The sequence below is a fragment of the Peromyscus leucopus genome, chromosome 10, assembly GCF_004664715.2.
Source record: "Peromyscus leucopus breed LL Stock chromosome 10, UCI_PerLeu_2.1, whole genome shotgun sequence".
Taxonomy (NCBI): Eukaryota; Metazoa; Chordata; class Mammalia; order Rodentia; family Cricetidae; genus Peromyscus; species Peromyscus leucopus.
The window spans coordinates 22,165,892-22,190,273 of NC_051071.1; the positions used below are offsets into that span (position 1 = coordinate 22,165,892).

Here is a 24,382-nt window from a genome sequence, read left to right on the forward strand (position 1 = left end):
GGGTGAATGGTGTCATCTCATAATGATTCCAATTTTCATTTCTAACATTGTTAGTGAGATGATTTTATTTTTCCATTTATTTACTGGCTGCTTGAGCATCCAATTTTATGAAATACCTTAAATTTTCTTGTATTCTTGTCCAGTTCTTTAATACTATGGTGTCTGTCTGTCTGTCTGTGCTACTGTGCACATGCTCACAGATGTCCTAATGACTGAACTCAGGAAGTCAGACATTTTAAGCAGGTACTCGACCACTGAGCTGTAACCCCTGCCCTGTCTTGACTTTTGAAGTGAAAGAGTTGCTTATGCTTTCTAGATATGGCCTATCTATCACCCTTTGTCAGCTATACACACTGGAAATACGATCTCCTACTGTGTGTTAGCTTGGGGATAGCTTTCATTTTCGGACATTTAAAACATTTTCCATCTGAAATCATTTCAAATTTACAAGACGTGTACAACAGCAGAGAGAGTCCCCACAACAGCTGCATTAGTCACTTTTCTACTGCTGTGATAAAGCACAAAGACCACAAACAACTCACAGAATGAGGAGTTTAGTTTGGCTTGTTTCTAGAAGGAAAGTCCATACCAGCAGGGGAGGGATGGCAGTAGTGACCCGTAGTAGGAAGCTGAGAGACCACAAATTCAAACACATGCCAGAAGCAGAGAAAAAGAACTGGGACTGAGGCAAGACTATAAATTCCAGCCCCCAGTGACGGGATTTTTCCAGCAAGGCTGTATCTCTAAAACATCCCCCAGACAGTGCAACCAACTGGGGACCAAGTATACAAAAAAAGTAGACAAAACTACAGGAACATTCCACATTCAAACTGTAACAGAATATATATATATATATATATATATATGCCTATTGTTAATATTTTATTATATTGCCATATTGCTTTCTAGTTTTGAACCATTTGAGAATACACACTTGCTTTCCCTAAATGCTATAGTGCGTTTCCTAAAACCACTACCAACAGATGGATAATCTATGTACCTGCAATACAATGGTTAAAATGGGAAGATCTGTACACGAGCATCAGGGGTGAGCTCTCGGGTCTTGTTTGGTACCTATTGCTATGCAGTCATCACCTCTTTCCAGGGCCACTGTGACCCTGCACCACTGCCTGTGCAACTCTGGATTCCTGGATCCTGTACTAGCCACAGAAAATTCTTACAAGATGGCAGATGCTGACAGGGAAGGACAGTTTTAATTTGATCAAGATTATGAATGGTTTAAAAAATAATGAAGCCGGGCGTTGGTGGCGCACGCCTTTAATCCCAGCACTCGGGAGGCAGAGCCAGGCGGATCTCTGTGAGTTCGAGGCCAGCCTGGGCTACCAAGTGAGCTCCAGGAAAGGCGCAAAGCTACACAGAGAAACCCTGTCTCGAAAAACCAAAAAAAATAAATAAATAATAATGAAGAAAAATCACAGTGTACCAACTGGACATTTAGATCATGCAAAAATCATCAGGTTCTCCCAGCCCTTCAAGAAAAGTTTGATGGTCTCATAAAAACACCGACGAGATGCACAAAACTCTTGTACCAGGTAGTTAAATGTCAGTAAATAGCCTTCATACATATTCAAGTTCAATGGCCAAACAGGAGCCAGATTTTGTGGGGAAGTTCATAATCTTGAAAGGCTGTACATTATTCTAATTCTATCTCCATCAGACAAGTGATTTGAGATCATTAATGCAAGATATTAACCGATAGAAGACTGTGAATGGAAATTAGAGGAGCGAAGTTTTTGGAGTTCATGGCTAGTCAGTCAGGTCCCAGAGACACCCACCCACACCCCAATATTATAAGCTATTGCCAATGATATTGGTTACCATCCAGAACTGGATGGTATGATGCTATTGCTGAAGACATCACAAACTTAAGTCACAGAATATGGGGCATCAAGCTGGTCCTCACTGGCCAGCTTTCATTCCTACTGGCTAGTTTTCAAAGTTCTGGAAGGTGCTGTACATGCTATCAGAGGAAAAACAGGAATCAGCAATCTTATCCGACTGTAAATTACGTGATCCACAATAATGACTGGTCTAGTAAGACTTGGCCACTAGTAAAATAGTGGCACAAATTTCGCGGGAGTAACCACCCACTTTCTGATTAGATTTAAGGCCCACTCCACAAGTTGAATCCTGTAGTTGGCACTGTCATAGGGTCCAAGAACCTGTGGCTAGATGTGTCATGGACCCTAAAGGAGAACTCTACTATTACTCTGCTAAACAGACATCATATTAAAGTGACTCCTAATGGTTTGTCATTATACCCATAGATTGATACATCTCTCAACCCTTATCAAAGAGGCTTTTGTTGTTGTTGTTGTAGATGGCAAATTAACATAGAAACCAACAAACGGTCACAGTGCAGAGAATAAGAGACCGCAGAATGCTCACCACTGAATACTCATCTGTATCACACTCCCTCCTCCCGAGGCTCAGAAATCATCACAGAAGAGGGAGCAAAAAGATTGTAAGACCCAGAGGTACAAGATGACCATGAGGAATCAGTGTTTTCTGGACACGGCATGGTACTGGCACACATGAACTCACGGTCGTTGTGACAGTATACACAAGACCTCCACAAGCTGCATCCAGAAAAACTCCCAGCATGGAGGAGGGGAGGTGGGAAAGCAGTCTCACCCCGTCTAAGGAGCTATTGAGAATTAATAGCTTCTGGCAGCAGGAGAGTCAGTTTTCTTTAAGGGTGGAGCCCCTGGTGGGTTGATCATGCTTCAGTGAAGGTCACACATCCAAGAGTATATGGGCAGCACAAATTGAATTTGATGGGTTTGAAATTAAATAAGGACACAGTTCAGTAGGCTTGGAAGGAGGGATGGATCTGGGAGGAGTTGGGGAAGGGGGTGAATATGACCGAAATATATTGTACGGAATTCTTAAAGAACTAATAAAAACTGAGAGGGGGGAAAAGAAGAAATTCTGGAGGAACTGAATAAATACCAAGACTGAAGATGAGAATCTGAATGAAAAAAAAAAGAGACCCTAAAGGAATTGATGAAATTGTTTGGTTGTTTTTAAGAACGGCAACTTGTGCAGTGACAATGTCCCAGAATATGATAAACCTATTCTGAAGCATCTGGTAGACACTCACGTTTTCAGCCTCTGCTTAATTTAGAGCTTCACTCTGAGCCCATTGAATATTTCACAAATGGAGTGTTAACAAAGACATACAGGATGGTGTGAGGACCAAATAAGTCTGACTCCTTGCTTTGATGAACCAGAAATTATGGGCTGTACAAGGCGCCAGGTAGATTGTAAAATTGAAAAGAATGCCACTTTTAAAAAACCATGAAGCAAAAGCAGAATCACAAGGAATGTAGGACAGTTTACAATGAAACTAGAAAGATCTCCTGTGACTCTTTCATATTTTTGCCTGTCCTAAAATTCCTGATAACAAGAGAGCTATGTGCTGTGCCTGAAGCAACCCTTGGAGTAACAGACCTTGAAACTGGTCACGTTTTATGTGAGTGTATAATTTCAAGATCTCTGTGGAAGACAAAAGGGGGGGGTGGAGGAAGAGGTACAGATGAAGAAGGGAAAGAAAGAAATGAGGGAAATTATCTGAACTGTGAGTTACAGGATCTGAAGCTCAAGCTGGAATAAAGAAGGATGCTATGGCCTGGAGACACCCTATGCTGGTCCACCTTCTGCCTTCATGAAGAGGATGGGTGTGCACCATTTTGTAAGCTATTTCAATTTGTTTCTTGCTCGTTTGTTTATTTTTCTCTTTGAGCTTAATATTAAAATGTCATATATGAAGAACAAGTTATTTTATTGTCTGTGTCTATGGGTAGTTCCAAATTTCACCAGTTACTGTGATCATGTTTCCAATAATAAAAGTAAAATCTACTTTGGGCCAAGGATTCAATTTGGGATTATCATGTCTTATCTTTTGCTGTCATGTAGCTTTATCCTCTCTTTAAAATTATTTCATTTTTAACAATTACATACATGTGTAGAATGTATCCTGATCATAGTCACCCTGCATTACCCTCTCCTGTCCCTTCCCAATGTAACTGACTGCTTTCTTCCAAACTGGCACTGCTCCTATCCCATGTCTGCCTGCCTATCTCTATCTTCTCTCTATTCTCTGTCTCTCTTTGTGCCTGTCTGTCTGTCTGTGTGCGTTTGCGTGTGCAATGCTCACAAAAGTTTAAGGAGGAGGGATCATACTCTGGAGCCTGACATATTCACCATGAGGTTTGGAACTATCCATTAGAGCCTGGTGGGCTAACTAGTAGATACACAACTGGATACAATGACAACCCCTCTCCAAGAATCTCCTGCCAATAGGTCATCAATAAGTGGCAGGATCCTGTGAGGCCATTCCCTCCCATAGCTGACTTGGGAGGGCCCAGATTATACAGGTCCAGTGCCAGGAGGCACAACTTCTCTTAATTCATGATTATCATAGCAGTGTTATACTTAGAAGATGACACTTTGAAGCTCTTCTCTCCATATCAAATACTATACTAAAGAATGATGGATATTGGGGGGCACCCAGGCAGGGGGGATCAGGATCTGTCCCGGGTACATGGGCAGGCATCTGGGAATCCCGTGCCTGTGGTGTGACGCCTTGCACAGCCTTGGTACAGTGGGAAGGGGCTTGGACCTGCCTATGCTCAGTGTGCTGGGCTCTACTGACTCCCCATGGGAGACCTCGGTTTGGTGATGTGGGAATGTGGGGTGGTTTGGGAAAGAGGGCTGGGGGGTGGGAGGGAGGACGGGGTCTGTGGATAACTCAAGGAGTAGAAAATTTCTTAATAAAGAAAAAAAACGCCGGGCGGTGGTGGCGCACACCTTTAATCCCAGCACTCGGGAGGCAGAGGCAGGTGGATATCTGTGAGTTCGAGGCCAGCCTGGTCTCCAAATCGAGTTCCAGGAAAGGTGCAAAGCTAAGCAGAAAAACCCTGTCTTGAAAAACCAAAAAAAAAAGGAAAGAAAAAGAAAAAAAAAGAATGATGGAGAACATGGACACTCTTGTCTTGTTCCTGACTTTATGGGAAGATCTCGATTTTTTTTTTCCCATTTAGCATGATGCTATAGATTTGTAATATACAGCCTTCATTGTACTGAGAGAAAGCTCATCCTAATTGTTATGAAGTTTTTATGATGAAGGGTTGTTGGATTTGTCAAATGCTTTTCTGCATCTATTGATATGATTATATGATTTCCATCCTTGAGGCCATTTATATGAAAAATAGAGCTATTGATTTGCATGTGTTAAATCATCCCCATATCTCTGGAATGAAAACAAGTTGAATATAATGGATGGTCTTTTTGATGTGTTCTTGAATTCAGTTTTCAAGTATTTTATAAAGAATATTTCCATCTTTATTCATGACCGATTTGTCTATGGTATGTTGTTTATCTGGGTTTGGTACCAGCATAATTCTGACCTCATGAAAGAGCTTGGATGCATTCTTTGCTTTTACACTTTATGAAATGATTTGGGAATCATTGTTTTTAGTTCTTTAAGTACTTGCCAGAATTCTGTAGCAAATCCATTTAGGCCTGGGATCCTTTTAGACACAAGGGTTTATTGTTTCTGTTGTTATTTTAATTACTATTGCTTCAAATCATTGTTGTATGTGTGTTTAAATTGTTTTATAGGTGGACTAGGGGTGGGGTGGGCAGGAACAGGAGGATATTAGGGAGGGGGAGGGAAATGGAGTTGAGGGAGGGAATGCAGGAAGAAATAGCTGGATTTGAGGGGTATTTGAGGGACAATTTGGAAAACTAGTGCTGTGGAAACTTCCTATAATATATTAACATAATCCTAATGAAGTCTCCAAATAAGGAGAAAGATAGAGCCCAAACTGGCCATCTCTTGTCACCAAAGGATGCTTCTAGTACTGGGAATAGATTATATCTAATTGGGTTGTTGGCCAAAGGGGTCCCATGGAAATCCCTAACCATGCAGGCTGTTGCCAAGACAATAGGTTGCTCTCTACAAACTGACAGCAAGGCACCATTGCTGAAGAAAACACCCACACAACTCATTCAACATGGACAGGTTGAGCTGGTGCCTACAAAGAACCTTCACCTCTACATTTTAGTGTCTACAAGAAGGTACTTTGTAGGTTACCAAAATAGAGGGGTAAACACAAACCCAGCTACAAAACCTTTGATCTACAATGCTGCCCTGCCAGCAAAAAAATATGCCAGGGCAACGGTGGCACAAAGCTTGTGAGAATAACCAACCAATGTCTGATTTGACTTAAGGCCCATGCCACAAGATGGAACCCATGCCCAACACTGCTCAGGTGACTGAGAACCAGAGCCTAAATAGCACAGAAACCTAGAGTAAAACCAAATACTACTGGCCTTAAAAAAAATAATGATAAAATGACTTCTAATGATTTTCTGCTGTACTCATAGATCAGTGCCTTGCTCAGCCATCATCAGAGATGTTTCCTCCTGAAGCACATGGAAACAAATACAAAGACCCACAGCCAGATATTACACATAGACAGACAGACAGACACACACACACACACACACAGAGAGAGAGAGAGAGAGAGAGAGAGAGAGAGAGAGAGAGAGAGAGAGAGAGAGAGAGAGAGAAACCAACTGACCAACCTTGGGACCAACCTTGGGACATACAGCTCTAAATGGAATGTCTCCATCAAATCTCTCCCCCTCAGAGCTCAGAGAAGATGGAACATCTAAGAGCCAGAGGGATAGAGGATACCAGGAGAACAAGGCCTTCTAAGTCAACTGAGCAAAAGCTCCTATGAACTCAGAGTCTGAAACAGTAAGCACAGGGCCTCCAGGGATCTGCACCAGGTCCTCTGTATATACATACATACATACATACATACATACATACATACATACATACGTATGTGTGTATATAATAGCTTTCAGTTTAGTATTTTGATGGGACTCCTGAATATGTGAATGTAAATGAATGGGTCTCTGGTTCTTATACTTTCTTTTGGGCTCTTTTCCTTTGGTTGGTTTGCTTAGAAATGGTGGCTTTTGTTTCATCTTATTTTACTTTCTTATGTTTAGTTGTTTAAAAAATTGTGGCATCTTGTCTTAACTTTGGTATGTTGTATGCCTTTAGAAATTCGTTTCTCTCGAATTTTCTAATTTAGTAGAACGTAGGTTTTAAGCTATGTCCTGACGATGTGAATTTCATTGCTATGTGTGTGTTAATTCTCTTGTCATCTCTAATCTGACTGACTTGGGCCTTTTTCCTCTTTGGGTTGATTTAGCTAAGCATTTATCAATCTTCTTTATCCTTTCAAAGAGCCAACTCTTCATTTCATTGATTCTGTTTATGATTTTCTTTCTTTCCAGTTCATTGATTCACACCCTGATCTTGAATGTTCTTTATGCTTATGCCTTTGGGGTTATTTTTTTGTTTTTTAAGGACTTGAGATGCATCATCAAGTTATTTTTCTGATATATGGCTTTTTGTTTTGTTCTGTTTTTGAAGACAGTTCTGCAACTTTGAAATTCAGCAGGTTAGTTCTCATCCACATTGACCATAGATTTTTAAATGTGATAACAGGCTCATAAGCTACCAATGTGTAGAACTTGTTTGGTGAGTTCTCATCCTCATTATGTTTTTCTGGACAAACGTACACAGACAGGGTATAGAACATTCCTTATTCCTTTGGCCCAGATGGCTTTTTTGAGCCTGGTATAACTGAGCATGTCTGGAGTCCCCATCTCTTTCATGGCAAATTCCAGATTTCTTTGAGTGCCCGAGGAGCACACTTCTTGAAGCCCGCATGGATGTGCTTGTGAATGTTGATGGTGTATTCTCAGTTTACCACCTTGTTGATAGCAGAACAGCCTTTCTTTGTCTCACCACCCTTCCTTGCAAGAGCCATCCCGAGCCTGGAAAGGTTGGATCTGGAATTCAGAGCCAGAATCCCTCGACCTGATATCTGATTTTTTAAATTCATGTACTTAAGAGCCATAAATTTCCCTCTTAGGACTGCTTTCATTTTATTCCGTAGGTTTTGTTATATTGTGTGTTCATTTTCATTCAATTCTAGATTTCCTTATTTATTTCTTCAATGACCCCACTCATCATTCATAAACATGTTGTTTAATTTCCATGAGTTTGCATATTTTCACTAATATCTCTTTTGCTGGTTTCTAGTTTTGTTCTATTGTGGTCATATAGAATAGAAAAAATAATGTCAATTTTCTCTTATTTGTTGAGATTTATCTTGTTTCCTAGCATTTTATCTACTTTGTAATAACTTTCATGGACTGTTGAGAAGAATGTATATTCTGCACTACTTAGATTAAATATTCTGCAAATATCTGTTAGATCCATTTGATCTATGCAGTCATTAATTCAAATGTTTCTTTGTTTATTTTTGTCTAGATTACCTGTTTATTGGTAATTAGAGCCGGGCGGTGGTGGCGCACGCCTTTAATCCCAGCACTCGGGAGGCAGAGCCAGGCGGATCTCTGTGAGTTCGAGGCCAGCCTGGGCTACCAAGTGAGCTCCAGGAAAGGCGCAAAGCTACACAGAAAGACCCTGTCTCGGAAAACAGAAACAAAAACAAAAAACAAAAAAAAAAAAAAAAGAGTGGGATATTATAGTCACCCACTATACTGAATTGGGATTTACATGTGACTTTATATCCAGTAGTTTTTTTTTTTTCTTTAATGAAATCGGGAGCACCTATAATTATAATATCCTCTTGAGGGGCTATGCTCTTGATTAGTATGAAGTGGTCTTGTTATCTTTTTTGTATATTTATAATATGAAGTCTATTTTGTTGATATTAGGATCATAATGATTGTTTGTTCCCAGGTTCCCTTTGTTTAGAATATCTTTGCCATCTTTTCACCATAAACTTGTGTCTTTGATTGTCAGCTGTGTTTCTTGCAATAACCAAATAACAAACAAACTAACAAACAAAAGAGATCCTGACAGATGGACCAATGGAATCGAATCAAAGATCCAGATATCAATCCACACACCTATGAACACCTGATTTTTGACAAAGAAGCCAAAATTATACAATGGAAAAAAGAAAGCATTTTTAACAAATGGTGCTGGCATAACAGGATGTGAGCGTGCAAAATAATGCAAATAGATCTATATCTATCACCCTGTACAAAAACTCAAGTCCAAGTGGATCAAAGACCTCAACATAAATCTAGTTACACTGAACCTGATAGAAGATAAAGTGGGAAATAGCCTTAAACACATTGGCACAGGAGACAATTTCCTGAATAGAACGCCAGTAGCACAAACACTAAGACTGATAATTAATAAATGGGACCTCATGAAACTGAAAAGCTTCTGTAAGGCAAAAGACATGGTCAAAAGGACAAAATGGCAGCCTACTTAATGGGAAAAGATCTTTACCAACCCCACATCTCACAGAGGGCTGATTTCCAAAATATACAATGATCTCAAGAAACCAGCCAACAAAAAACCTAATAGTCCAATTAAAAACTGGGGTACAGATCTAAACAGAGAATTCTCAACAGAAGAATCTCAAGTGGCTGAGAAACACTTCAAGAACTGTTCAACATCCTTAGCTATCAGGGAAATGCAAATCAAAATGTCTCTGAGATTCCATCTTATACCTGTAAGAATAGCTAAGTTTACCTTAGCTATTTTATTTTTATAAAAAAAAAAACACAAATGACAGCTGATGCTGGAGAGGAGCAAGGGGAACACCCCTCTATTGCTGGTGGGAGTGCAAACTTGTACAGCCACTATGGAAGTCAGTGTTGTTGTTTCTTAGAAATTTGGGAATTAATCTACCTCAAGAACCAGCTCTACCACTCTTGGGCATATTCTCAAAGGATGCTCAATCACACAACAAGGACACTTGCTCAACTATGTTCATAGCAGCTCTATTTGTAATAGCCAGAAAGTGGAAACAACCTAGATGTCCCTCAACTGAAGAATGGGGGGAAATGTGGTACATTTACACTATGGAATATTACTCATTGACATCAGCCAGGTGGTGGTGGTGCATGCCTTTAATCTCAGCACTTGACAGGCAGAAGCAGGTGTATCTCAGTGAGTTTAAGACCAGTCTGGTCAACAAAGTGAGCTTCAGGACAGCAAGAGCTGTAACATAGAGAAACCCTGTCTTGGAAAACAAAAAGAAGAAAAAAAGAAAAGAATGACATCATGAAATTTGCAGGCAAATGTATGAAACTAGGAAAAAAAAATCATCCTGAGTGAGATATCCCACACCCAGAAAGACAAACATGGTATGTACTCACTTATAAGTGGGTATTAGCTGTAAAGTAAAGGAAAACCATGCTACAATCCATAGACCCAGAGAGCTTAGTAACAAGAAGGGTCCAAGTGGGGAACATGGATCTCCTTGGGAAGGAGAAACAGAAGAAGTCTTGTGGGTGGACTGGGGGCAGGCAAGGATGGGAATATGAGGGATTGAGTGGGGGCAATGGAAGGGGAGCATACAGAGAGAATGACTAGAAAAGGGGGGCATTTCGGGGTCAGGTAGAAATATGGTACAAGGGAAACTCCCATGCATCTACAAGGATGACCCCAGCTAAGACTCCTAGCAATGGTGGAAACATAGCCTGAACTGGTCATCTCCTGTGACAAGGCAAGATTTCCAGTGGAGGGATTGGGACACCAACCCATCCACACAACCTTTGACTTACAGTCTGTCCTGTCTATAGGATGTGCTGGAGTAAGGATGGTGCAGAGATTGTGGGAGTAGCCAACCAATGATGAGTGGTCCAGCCTGAAACCCATGCCACCACAAGAGTGAGCCTACCCCTGACACTGCCTGGAGTGCCAGGACCCAGAGGCTGGATGGTCCAGAGACCTAGTATAGAATCAAACATGACTGGAGAAAAAAAAGTCAATGTAATAATGCCTAATGATATCTTGCTAAACTCATACATTGGTGACTATGCCAATTGTTGCCAGAGAGTCTTCACCCAGTAACTGATGGAAAGAGATGCAGAGACCCACAGTCAAACATTAGGCCAAGCTCAGGGAATCCTGCTCAAGGAGGAAATCAGTTGTTATTCTCATGAGACTTCCTTTGTGTGTGACCCTGCCCTTTTCCCTTGCAGCTTATAATATATGTTGTTTGTTCTATTTATTCAGAGTTTGACTATAATCTGAAGTGGGGAACTTGTTTTCTACTTATATAATTTTGATTATTATTCCTGGATGGTCATCTCTTTTCCTACATTTGCAAATTCTTCTTCTATGATTTTATTGAAAATGTTGTCTATGCCTTTGGTCTGTGATTCTTCTCTTTTGCTCCTTCTTCTATGTCCACAGTTCAAAGGTTTAGTCTTTTCATGGTATCTCAAAGTTTTGGTACGTTCCATTGATATTTTTTAAATGTGCCATTTTTCTTCACTTGAATGCTCCAGTTCCTTTACTTTGTCCTCAAACTCTGGTACTCCATCTTCCACATGATCCATTCTACTGGCAAGTTTTCTATTTTTTATGTCCTGAATTGATTTTCTAATTTCATTTAGTTCTTTGCTTATGTTCTCTTGGAATTTATTCAGGAGTGTATGCTTGACCTATTTAAATTCATTTTAGTGTTTATTCATGTCCACTTTGAATCCTATGAACATATTTATAATTATTCTTCATATAAAATTTCATCTAAGTGTCTTTCCTCAAAGACCATCACTATCACTATCAGGTCAACAGATTTTTGGAGGAGACATTAATTTCATTTTCCTGTTAGTTATGTCTTTTTCTTTGTTTTGTTTTGTTTTTTATTCTTCTCTCATACAATACATCCTGACCAGTTTCCCCTCCCTCCACTGCTCCCAGCACCCCCTCTCCCAACCTCCCCCAGATCTACTCCTTCTCCTTATCCCTTCAGTAAAAAAGCAGGCCTCCTAGGGATATCATTTGAACATGACCTAACAAATTACAATAACATTAGACACAAAACCTCGCATCAGGGCTGGGCAAGATAACCCAGTAGGAGAAAAGGGGTCCCAAGAGCAGGCAAAAGAGTCAGAGACAGCCCCCTTTCCCACTGTTAGGAGTCCCACAAAAACACTAAGCTAACAACCATAACATATTTGCAGAGGAACTAGCACAGACCCATTTAGACTCTGCAATAGCTGCTTCAGTCTCTGTGAACCCCTATGAACCCTGCCTGCTTAGTTCATTCTGTAAGTCACGTTCTCTTGGTGTCCTTGACCCCTCTGGCACCTATAATTCTTCTTCTCCCTCTTCTGTGGGGTGACCCAAGCTCTAATTTGGGCACTCTCTCCACCTAATGTTTGACTGTGGGTCTCTGTTTCTGCTCTTATCAGCTGCCAGAGGAAGCCTCTCTGATAATGCTGTGGTCTCTGGTCAGGTAGCTGTTAGTAGTGTTATTGTGCTGGGGTTTGTACGTCTGGAGTTAGTTTATTGGCTGAGCCTTTCTAGTATACCAGTTGGATTGGTGCCTTGTATTCCCTCAGTTTACTTGGTCTTGATTTGGCTTGGAGTTCAGTCATGGAGATACTTAATGCTGATTCACAGATGAGTAACTGAGGCCATCCCTACATTCTCTGATCTCTCAAAAGGGGCCCACAGGATATGCTGTTATTAGAACCATATTGCAAAGTCATTGATCTCTAGAGATAGGATTCAACGTGTCAATAGGCTGAGGTCTGAGATCTCATGTTATATATCTTTGGCCTCACATAAGACTATGCATATAGGTCCTGGCAGAAGCCTGGAACTGGTAGAGGAAATAGAGGTATAAATCATTGAACTCATCTGATCTCTCTCTGGGTCAATCAGAATCCTTGTACTTCCAGCAGAGAATGGAGATGTGTGAGGAAAAGGGTCACAGTTCATGGGTCCCTAAACTCCCAGTAGACATCAGAGAGCCCCTTGGGTTTGAGCAAGAGTATGTAGTTGGACACAGGCACAGGGTAACTCTTGGCAGGTTTCTGATCTCACACTGGGTCAGTCAGAGTCCCTAAGGGTCCCAGCAGGAGTCTGGAGATGGTTGAAGGGATATGGAACTAGGCTGAACATCACTGACCTCAGTCTGGGTCAGTCAGAGTTGCTAATGGTCCCAGCAGGAGTCTGGGAGTGACCAAGGGAATATATATCAAGTATTTTTTAAAGAATAATTTTGAGGTGGGCAGTGGTGGCACACACCTTTAATACCAGCACTCAGGGAGATAGAGGTAGGTAGATCTCTGTGAGTTTGAGGCCAGCCTGGTCTACAGATCAAGTTCTAGGACAGTCAGGGCTACCAAAAGAAATGCTGTCTTGAAAAACCAAAAAGAAAAATGAAGGAAGAAAATAATTTGGTCTGGAGTACTTAAGTATATCTTTTCTTTTGGGATTGGTTGTTGGGAAAGGAGTGTGTATTCACCAGCTTAATAATAAATTTTGCTTAGTTTGTATTCAGTCAGTATCTCCTGCATCCCATGGCCTCTGTCTTACTATTTAGCCAAAGATGACATTGACATCTTGAGCCTTATGCCACCATCTCCTGAGTGCTGAGATTGTAGGTGGGCATCACCATACCTAGTTTATGAAGTCCTGGAAAGCAAACCTGGGATTTTGTGAATGACAGGAGAGCACTATACCAAACGAGATGGATCCTGAGCCCCTATTAGCCTAAGTTTTTAAGTCTTGTTTTCAGTTTCTTCTTTTAGTCATGGTGTGGATAAAGTCTTATACCTCTCATAGTCAAGGGATGAGACTTGAAGTTGGGGATATTTAGGACAGTCCTAGCTCAAAACAACTTCAAGCCTGCAAAATCAGTACCACATGGACAACGCTACCAAATTCTCCTGCCAGCTCTAGATGACACCTGGCATCCTTGGACCACAGTTACAGCAGGCTCTGTGTGGCGAGCCTGGGTTAACGCTTCCTTGTGGAATCACTTCTGAGGGTCAGAGAACCCTTTCCGTGGCACTCTCCGTTTAGACTCTCCTCCCAAATAAATTTCATTTTCACAAGATTAAGCCTTAAATTCAACCTTATTCAAACTCTCAGAACACATGCAGAATGTAGCCAGATTCTTTGCCAGGGTATGACCCACTTAGACCCTAGCCCAATTTCTAATAGAGTCCTTCTCCCACTAAAACATCAGGAGCCAGACCTCTACTGTCTACATGTCAATCTCAACATTGTTATCTTCCATAGTCCAACCAGAAAGACTCTATTTGTGGTATTCTAGGGCTTTTGTATCCCCAGTTCCAAACTCTTTTACCTTCTTCCTACAAAACAATTCGGAGGGCTAGATACCCCATAGTCAGCAACAATCGATTTCTAGCTATCAATTCTCTGTATTTGTTACTTATCTCATTGCTGTGACAAAGGCAATTAAGGAGTTCAAGGGTGCAATTGATCATTGTGGAAGATGTCACAGCAGCAGGAAATTGAGGGACCTGATCACATTTTGTCCACAGTAAGGAAGTAAAGAAGAATGAATGCTCAGCCTGCCCTCTCTTTTTTTTTTTTTTTTTTTTTGAGCCCAGCAGTTTTGATGGGTTTTTCCATCTCAATTAACTCAATATGGAAAATCCTTCAAAGATGTCCCAAGATTTGTCTCCAACATGATTCTAGATATTCTCAAGTTAACATAAAAAATCAACAGCACAAAGTCTGATAACCCAACCTTCCTGTGATATCCTAAAGCAATAATACTCCCTTTGAGCTCATTAACACCATGTGGAGTCCTCTTGAAGCTAGATAAGGAATAAATTCAATTTTCTGAAGACTGATAGGCTCTCTGAACTATATCTCAGTGTTTAAGGATCTCCCCCAGATCCTTAAGAACATTGCAAGAAGACAGTTTACTTCACTTGAATTTCACCAACACCTTTGGTCTTGTGTTCTTTGTAAAATCCATACGATTACTTAATATTGATTATCAGTTTGGCAAGACCTGGAAATTACCCAGCAGACAAGTCTCTGGGAATGCCTATGAGAGATTATCTACACTAGGTTAAATGAGATGGGCAGCCCCACCCTAAATGTGGGAAGCACATTCTTTGGACTGGTGTCCTGGGCTTCATATAAAGGAAAAAGGTGGCCGAATGTTCCCATTCATCTCTCTGTGCTTAATTGTAGACATAATATGACTGGCCAACACCTGCTCCCATGACTTGACTGCCATACTGGACTATACTGTGGAACTGTGAACCTAAATCAGTCATTCCTTCTTAAGACGCTTTTGTGGGGAGTTTTTGTTACAGCAATAAGACAAGTAACGCAGCCACCACCACACTCAGTAATGTCATTGGTTGCTAGTAAGAGAGCTCTGAGCTGGGTAAAATCACTCACACTTCCAGTCAGGAAAAGGTATCATTTCAATAAAATTAAGCAAGCATTCCCTTGACGACCTTTCTGTTGTGGGTTCCAAGATCTATACAAGTAGGTCTCAAAGGATTTTGTACAGTCTATTCTTGACTACCATTGTACACCACAGGCATTCTTGCTTAGAGAAAAGTGTAGAATTTAGTTGATTTTGTGCAAATGTTTTTTTATAATTAGCAGTGGACAGACCCATCTTCCATTCTTTTCTGCTGTTTGCAGTGTCAATGTTCAATGCTGTAGCTTCGGGTCAACAAACGGAATGTTCCTTTTGAAGATTTGAATTCATATAACCAAATCCCCAGAGGGAGAAGAGCACTCTAAGCAAACAGTGCTCAACTGTCTCGCTTGTTCTTCTGTTTTCATATCTGGGCGATTACAGATCGGCTGATGTACTTTAATCCAGTGCAGAGGAACAGAAGACACAGAATGATAAATATTCATCCCCACAAGTCAAACCAGGATTCTATGCACCAGTAACACTAATCTCTGAACATTGTGTGTATGTGTCTTCGTGTGTATTCCTGTTTTGCTGTTGTTTGTTATTTTGGCACATGGTCTCTTGTATCCCAAACTGACCTTGAACTCATTACGTAGCTAAACATGATCTTGAACTTCTGATCTTCCCACCTCTAGCCCCTAAGCACTGGGATGACAGGCATGTGCTACCATGCTCAGTTTATGTAGTGCTGGAGATCAAACCCAAGGCTTCAGTTCTAATAACAGAAGGTGGGTCTTATAAATAATTTACCATCGATAAAATTGAAGCTCTGAGAAGATATAATTATATTTGACTGTGACTTTGTAGCTGCAACACGTCAGAGTTGGTATATAATAAATGTGGAGCTGAGGTTTCTTTTTAAAGATTTATTTATTTATTTGTTTGTTTGTTTATGAGTGCTCTATCTTCATGCAAGCCTTTATGACAGAAGAAGGTATCAGGTCCCACTCTAGATGGTTGTGAGCCACCATGTGGTTGCTGGGAATTGAACTCAGAATCTCTGGAGGAGCAGCCAGTGCTCTTAACCTCTGAGCCATCTCTCCAGCACCGGAGCTGAGATTTTTGACAGAACTCCTCTCTGTGATGACTGTATCTATCCCCTGAAGCCATGAGCCAAAATAAACTCCGTGTGCCAAATTGGTCAACACAATCATTTAGATAGTGGTGCACAAATGCCCTCTCTTAGGAGGATAAAGATAGAAAAATAGCTCATAAGTATGATCTTCCAGGATTTAAAATTGGAAATAAGTTTAACATGGGGCTAGAGGTATTTAGTACTGCAGGGACTAAGACCCACATGCTCCTGGGTGATGTCAGGGTCCTTTTCTCACAGTCATCTGGGAAACAACTTCTAATACATTTATCAGGGTCAGAAGAGAAGCCTCTACTCTCTTCCTGTTCCAGGCTTCTGTCTGTCAGCACTGCAGCAAGGCTGCCAGGCTAGCCCCCACTTTCCTGACGCCTACTGCCTAAAAAATTAGAAAGTTGGTTTAATTTATTCTTCTGGCTGCAAAACTCCATCTTATGCATAGAATAACCTTTTATAATCCATTCACGATTTCTCCCTAGAGAAACTGCTCTGAGAAACAGATAAGAATTATTTGTAAATAATTAGCAATTACTTCCATGTAAATGGATATCCTGCAAATGCTTCATGCTCCAAGGTAAATGTATCTTATGAACTATCTCTATCAATAGGTACTGATTTCTTAGGGAACCCTAACTCCAGGCCTGGTCCCTGAATCAGTAATCTCTTCCAGACCACTGTGAAAATTATTTGCAATTCCAAATCCATGAAGATTGTGCTAATGAGCTCTTCCTCTACCTGCACCCTTGACATTCACACCAGCCAGCCACTGCTCTGATTTCAGAAAATTTATTATCAATTTCACACACTAGAGAGGGTTCAATTAATTTTAGGCAAAGCCCAAATGACATAGCATTTTGTCTCCACTCCTGTTACCCACGCAGGAGGACTTGCAAGAATAACATTTTAATGGCTTGGAAACTGTTCCCAACAGAATTATCTGAGAGAGGATTTTTCAAGGGTTACATCACCAAATGACCAAACAAAGACGCAGTGTCTGGCTACCACCCACATGATCCACTGTGAGCCATGTTTTCATAATGATGACACCCAGATTTAGACACACCTCTTTTTATAAGTGGTCAAAGAGATATTAGCAAGATCAAAACTTGGTCCTCAGAAGCCACCAAATGTCCTACAGGGTATAAACTCTGCTTTGTGGTTTATTCTCCATAATAGTAAAAGCTAAAATGTGCTGGGCATGTAAGGTACACAACGCACATTACCTCATGTGACCCTCACAAGAGCCCTAAGCACTGAGTCCTGTTATTTTTCTCATTGTCAGGAGGGGACACTGGAGGCTTCCTGAGGCTGGCTACTTTGACATCCAGGTAAATGAGAGTGTACAGCCTCTGTTCTTCAGTCGATTCTGATTAAGCACTATCAAATTAAAGCTAAGGCTGATGTATAGAAAGTATAAAAGAAATAAAAAACACTATTTCTCTATATGCAGCAATTTTATTCTTTATTAAAGTATTGAGCTTGATTTTCAAAGCTTTTTTAGATAGATAAAATTAATTTTCAGGGTTGTTCTTTGTTTGGGGTATTTACAAAGAGTTTTGTTTCTCCACCAGGTTGCATATGCTGTGCTAGATCTACGTAGGCTGTGTAGATATAGTAATTATCTCCCCTTTCTTTTTCTACTGAAAGGGTTAATCTGAGATGATGCCTTGAAGCCTTTGTTGGCCCCTCTACTTCTTTATGGAAGTAGGACATTCCCATCATTTTCCTTGGCATCTTGCTCCCTCCTTGACTCACAGCATTGTAAGCCAGATCAGATGTATTCCTCTCCCATGCAGGGACCTGGTAATGTCTTCACCATTTCCCAGAAGTGTCAGTGAGGTCTTACAGAGTCACCATCCCATCCTGGAATAATCCCAATTTTCATACTCTACCTTTTATAATGCAATGCTGGGCCTCATTTTAGACTACGGCTTTAGCATTCCCATTTCTCCTTCCAGTCACATAGAACATTTTGTAGTTCCGTCAAGTCCCAATGCTGTTCTGTGCCCTTGAACCCTTGTTCCCACTCCTGTACAGGCTAGCTATCTCATTCTGCCTCATCTCGGTGATCCTGTCAAGTCTCTGGGCAATATCATGTCTAGAAGATTTTGGCTAAAATTCCCTATCCACTTGGAAAGTCCAGAATAACTGAGGTGATACTGTAACACATTTGTTACTGGTTTCCAAAGTATGTAACTCAGTAGTCAATGAGTACTTTTTTCCCATAGGGAAGGAAAGACAGAACTTTGACTCGCATCATGAAACCCTGTGTCTTATGAAAGGAGTATCAACATCAAAGAGACAGAAGTCTTGCCCAAGACAGTATGCACTTCCGTGCTGCTCATCAATTCAGCCTGGCTGCCTCCCTGCACCTTCTGCCTCAGTTCCCTACCAGAACACAGGCCAGGACCTGATGACCACTGCCCCACCTTGCTGCCATCCACAGGTGCTCAGAGATCAGGACTCTCTGTCTAGATCATGTCATTAGAAACAGACACTTTTTAGAGTCATTGATCTTGGTAGCCTCATCTTGCCAACGGTGCTCTAGCAGCTTGGACAACTCTCTGCTCCTGGAATCTTTCCACATCTGCTCTCATTTGTTCATCCGTACTACCTCTATGTGAGATTTTATTTTATTTTTACTTTTGGTAATGCTGAGGCTCAAATCTATGGCCTTTCTTGGTCCCCACTCTCATACCTGTTGAGATGCTAAATGCACAGACAGTGGGACAGAGCATAGATACCATAATATTCTGACACAGCAAAAACACTGGAGGCCAACCTACTCTTGTGAGCAATCAGTCAAGGAAACCAAGCATAACCAGTGCAACAAACAGCCCCAAACAGCCAGGACTCGATCAATAACTGAACAGCTCTCTCACTTCTTCCCTAATTTCAATTGAGGACCACCTAGGGAAAAAAAACACAAATTTGACAAAACTGACAGCATGAATTTTGGTCAGATCACAGAGAGCTTTTCCTAGGATGGAAAGTCCATAGAAAGATCTCAGCCCCAGGGCTAGGCAGACCATGGTCCAGGAATTGTTTGCTTCCAAGCTACAATTGAAATGACTACTGAGAGTGTTCAGAATCTTTCAGTGCAATCATGTTATATTTGTTCTTATTATACTTATTCAAATGTAATTTTATGTCTGTTGAATCTAATAATGAAAAGTTGAGGTATATCATTTGTATGCCTTATTCCATTTCTTTGGCAATTCATTTCTATTGTAGCTTATGAGAACATTATTCAGAAATGGGTCAAAAATAACAATAAAAGAGATCTTCCACTATAAAGAATTTTAAAAAACCACTGTGGCTTATGTCCCTTACAGAATGAGTGGTGGCAAAGACAACAGATGACAAAGGGTTGGTTGTGAAGCCAGGCAGTGACTAGTCCTTGAATTAATAAACACATACATGACCCGAGTGAGCACAACAGTGCCTGACACACATGAAGCCAGTGTCACCAGGAAAGGTCACGTTTCCTGCCTTACATTTCCCCCACAGGAACCGAAGGCCTCCATTCTATAGGTTTTTGCAATAAGAGCAATGCTCTTGAGGGCTAGGAAGTTAGTCACTGTAACCTAACCAAAAAGCAATTTGGCTAGCATACAAGATCAGTAAATTGCAGTGGAAAACTAAACAACTAAAAAGATTTGGATTTGGTTTCTGGAAATAAAATAGCAACAGAAATACAGAGAAATCATGGTTATTAGTATCTTGTTGGCATGTTAGCTTAGGTCTAATTCAAAACAACTGTCTTAAAGGGTGGAATCAGGTTCTCATGCACTAGATCTACCAGGACTACTCTCTGTGGAACTGGAAACATTCCCTCAGGATACATTCTATGCGGAGGTTTTGTTGGCAAGTGTGCCTGTGGAAAAGAGCCCTTGGAAAGTCTCAGTAGTGCACCTGCCAATATGCACAGTACGTTTACCAACCCTGTGTCCAATTTCAGCATTTGCTTCCTTGTTGTTTCCTTAACCAACAAAACATTGACAAAAATAATAATGACAATTAGCATTCTGTGAGAAATGCACTGCCCAAACCCAAGAGTTTCCAAGTAGCTTACTCAACTTAGGCAAAAACAGACACTTGCTCATGTGCCTCCGTGCTATCTCAGATTTCCACCTGTTTCCACCCCCACTCAGCACTTATGATACCCTAAATCAACAATTCTCAGGCTTCTATTCATCCTGACATATGAGAGATATGATGTTTATTTACAAGACTCACTTCTTTGGGCAGTATGAAGTTATAGGCAATGGCAGAGGAGGGAGCCCCAATTCAAGAGAGTAAATGGGATACAGTAAAATGGCATGGCATCTTGGAAGGACTACAGTGAAATCCATGCTGCTGCAGGTCACCTACAAACTTTGAAATAAAACTACTATCTAATTTTGATATCCCTAAGAAATGAGTACAACCACACACACACACACACACACACACACACACACACACACACACACACACATGCCTCATGTGTTATAATTTGGGGACTGAAACATTCTCATAGCCTATTTATATAGAATGAGTTGTGTGCCCATCGATAAGTGGCATCTCTAGCCTCTGTTGTTATTGTGTTTGGAAATAGGGGCTTTCATTAGTTACTTTTCTTGTTGCTCTGAAAACAGATTTAACAAAAGCAACTAAAGGAAGAAAGCATCTATTCTGGCTCACAGTGAAGGTCTGTCTGTCCATCACGGTGGGGAAAGCATGACCAGGAGGAGAGGGAGGCAGCTTGTCGCATATTGCATCCACAATCAGGAAGCACTTACGATGCTGGTACTTGATTGCTTTCTCCTTTTTATTCAGTCTGGGACCCCAATCCATGAAATTGTGCTGCCCACTCAGGGAGTACCTCCCCTCCTCAGTTGTACTTCTCCGAGAATCCAGAACGATGGAGAAAATAATTATTGTCTAAGCTACCTGGTATCTGCAATATCAGCCTCTCAGAAAGACATAGTGCTTTCTCCTATCCTCATAGCATAGACCATCTTTTCAGCAAAAGCATGGGTTCTATCCCACATACATACTAAGCAATCCTCCAATTGACCTCAAAATAGTTGATCTGCAATTGATTCACCTCTGACACTGATTCACTTCTACCTGAGGTAGCATCAGACTCCATAAATTCAAGACTTAGTCTACTACACTGTGCCCACTTAAGATGGCCATTCTGCAGTGGAAACCTGTACTTCGAACCAACCAGTATCATTTGGATTCTGTGTGATTACCCTGCTCACACTCAGCAACTTTTCCAGGACACTCACTGGCTGGATATAAGGAATGTTACACAGGAAACCGAAGAATAGCCAGATGGAGAAAGTCACATACATAGGTCCAGAAAATCTTAAGCAAAGGAGTTCTGTTTCAAGGGATTTCGAGTGTACAGCCATCCTCCCAATGCATGATTATGTTCACCAACCTGGAAGATCACTAGACCTCCTTGCAGAAAGGTTTTCAAAGAGCCCTGCTACCTCTTTCCTAGATACTGAAATTGGGCCTGGAAACCACACACAATGTCTCCAAATATATGGGCTCCCTGGTATTGGTCCTATCTGAAAGTTATCTAAGGGTCCCACCCAAAGTCACCACAAGAGAAAATGCTCAGACCTCAAAGGGGCTCATGATGAATAACAAGATACCCCTATTACTTAGGAAGATCCAAGTATTTTAGTAGTCATGTGACAGGAAGCTGACACAAAGAACAAATACAATTCTTCTCTTGACACATTTGAAGTTGAGTTTTTTTTTTGGGGGGGGGGGAAGAGGGTATTTGTAAGATGGTACCTGAAATATAATGTTGTTCAAATGGCTTTCTATCATCCCCTCTCCTTTTCCTCTGATAAAAGTTTTGTCCTTTGGAAGCAGAGAGTTTTGTGCAGGGTGAGAGACAAGGAACTAGCTTCATTCTTCTGCATGTAGCTATACAGTTTTACCATTGCAGAAATTACTGTCTTATCTCTGGTGTGTATTGTTGGTCTCTGTCAAAAATCAGCTAGCTATAGGAGTATTGCTCCTATATCTGGGTCCCCAATTCAACTGCATTGATTAGTGTGTCTGTTGCTTTTTGTTTCCAAATGAAATTTAAGGTCTATTTTTTTTCTAATTTTTGGAATTTTTTGGGGAAGTGGCCCTCCTTATCTCTCCTCACTATTTTGTTTTGCTTTTTTAATAGTAAAATATCTATGCTTGATTTTTTTCAGCTTCATTTACTTGAGATAATACCTTTTCAACATACTCTTCTTAAAGTGTTAGCTATAATTGATAGTGAAATGTGTTTCTTAAAGGCAAAAAAAAAAAAAAAGTAGATCCCATTATCCAATCCAGTCTGTTAGTCTGTGTCTTTTATGGGCAATTATATGGGGACTACTAATATCCTAAACTATTATTGATATGTATATTAATTGATTAATTAATTGATATGTATATTAATATGTATATTAATTCCTATTGTTTTGCTGGTTTCCTCGTGTTTCCTAGTTATCTTTTGATAATCTGTCCTGGTGTTGCTTGGTTGTTCCCTGTGACCTCTTCAGTGTGTTTATCTCTCTCTTCAGATTTAAGCATTCCTTCTAGTCTGCTCTGTAGAGCTGGCTTAGAAGTTGTAAATTCTTTTACTCTGTTTATATCATGAAAAGTGTTTATTTCTCCTTTGCTTTTATTATGTAGGTTTGCTGGGTATGATAGTTTGCATTGGCAACTGTCTTAGTTAGGGTTTTCTATTACTGTGAAGACACCAAGACCTTCTGTCTTTCTAAGTCTGTTTTAAACATTGGGTGTTATTCTGATGAATCTGCCTTTATAGTTAACTTTGTCTTTCTGCCTTACAGCTTTTGATATTCTTTTTATGTTCTGTATATGTAAGAGTTTGATTACTATGTGATATGGGTAGTTTCTTTTCTGCTTCTGTCTACTTGGTGTTCTGTATACCTCTTATACCTCAATAGGAATCTCCTTAGCTTTAGAAATTTTTCTTCTATGATTTTTTGTTGAAAATATTTTCTCTGCCTTTGACCTGGATTTCTTAGTTTTATTCTATACATATGATTTGGGAGTTTTGTCTTTTTATCTGTTCAACAGTTCTTGAAATTTCTCTTTGGGGGTTTGTAGACACTTAATATTTTCTTTGGCTATGTGATTCAAGTTCTCTACCTTCTCTTCAAGACATAGTATTCTCTCTTCCATTTGATCCAGTTTGTTGGTATGGCTTTCTTATAAGCTTTTGTTTAATTTCCTGAGTTGTCCATTTCAAGTTTTGAGTTATTTGAGCGACTCTGGGGATATTTTTGTACTTCCATATGAATTTTGAGATTCCATTTTCAGCTTCTGTGAAGAATAGTGTTAGAATTTTGATGTGAAATGTATTGAATCTGTAGATTGCTTTGGATATGATGGCCATTTTCACAACATTAATCCTACCAATCAATGAGTGTAAGAGGTCTTTACATCTGGTATCTTCAATTTCATTCTTTAGTGTCTTAAACTTCTCATTATATAAGACTTTTATTTTCTTGGTTAGATTATTCTGAAATATTTTTGAGGTTATAATAAAGGAGATTGTTTTCCTGACTTCTTTCTCAGTATGTATAGAACCAACCATCTGCAAATAAGGATACTTTAACTCTTCCTAAGAAGAAAGTTTATAGCACTAATACATCAAAAAAATTGAAAGATCTCAAGTTAAAAAGTTCAAATTGAGGTGGACAAGGATGATTCTAATAGATATGTTTAGAGGAATGGGGAACCTCAGGAAGCCTCAACTCTACACTAAGAACCAAAGACAACTGAGAAATGCTGAGAATAGAAGAAATAGTCTTCCTTAGGGATGAATATACCAAATAGTCAGTCCTGAAAATATATACATATTATTTAAATTATTCAGACTGAGTATGTTGTATTTATGTACTTAAGAATATATATAATTAATGGAAAAAGATGCTATAAATTTGAAAATGAGCAAAGA

At 40.2% G+C, this 24,382-nt stretch overlaps 1 pseudogene; it reads right to left on the reverse strand.

The window, feature by feature from the left end:
* Positions 1-7,430: 7,430 nt before the first annotated feature.
* LOC119088607 lies at positions 7,431-7,880 on the reverse strand (annotated as a pseudogene).
* Positions 7,881-24,382: the final 16,502 nt, after the last annotated feature.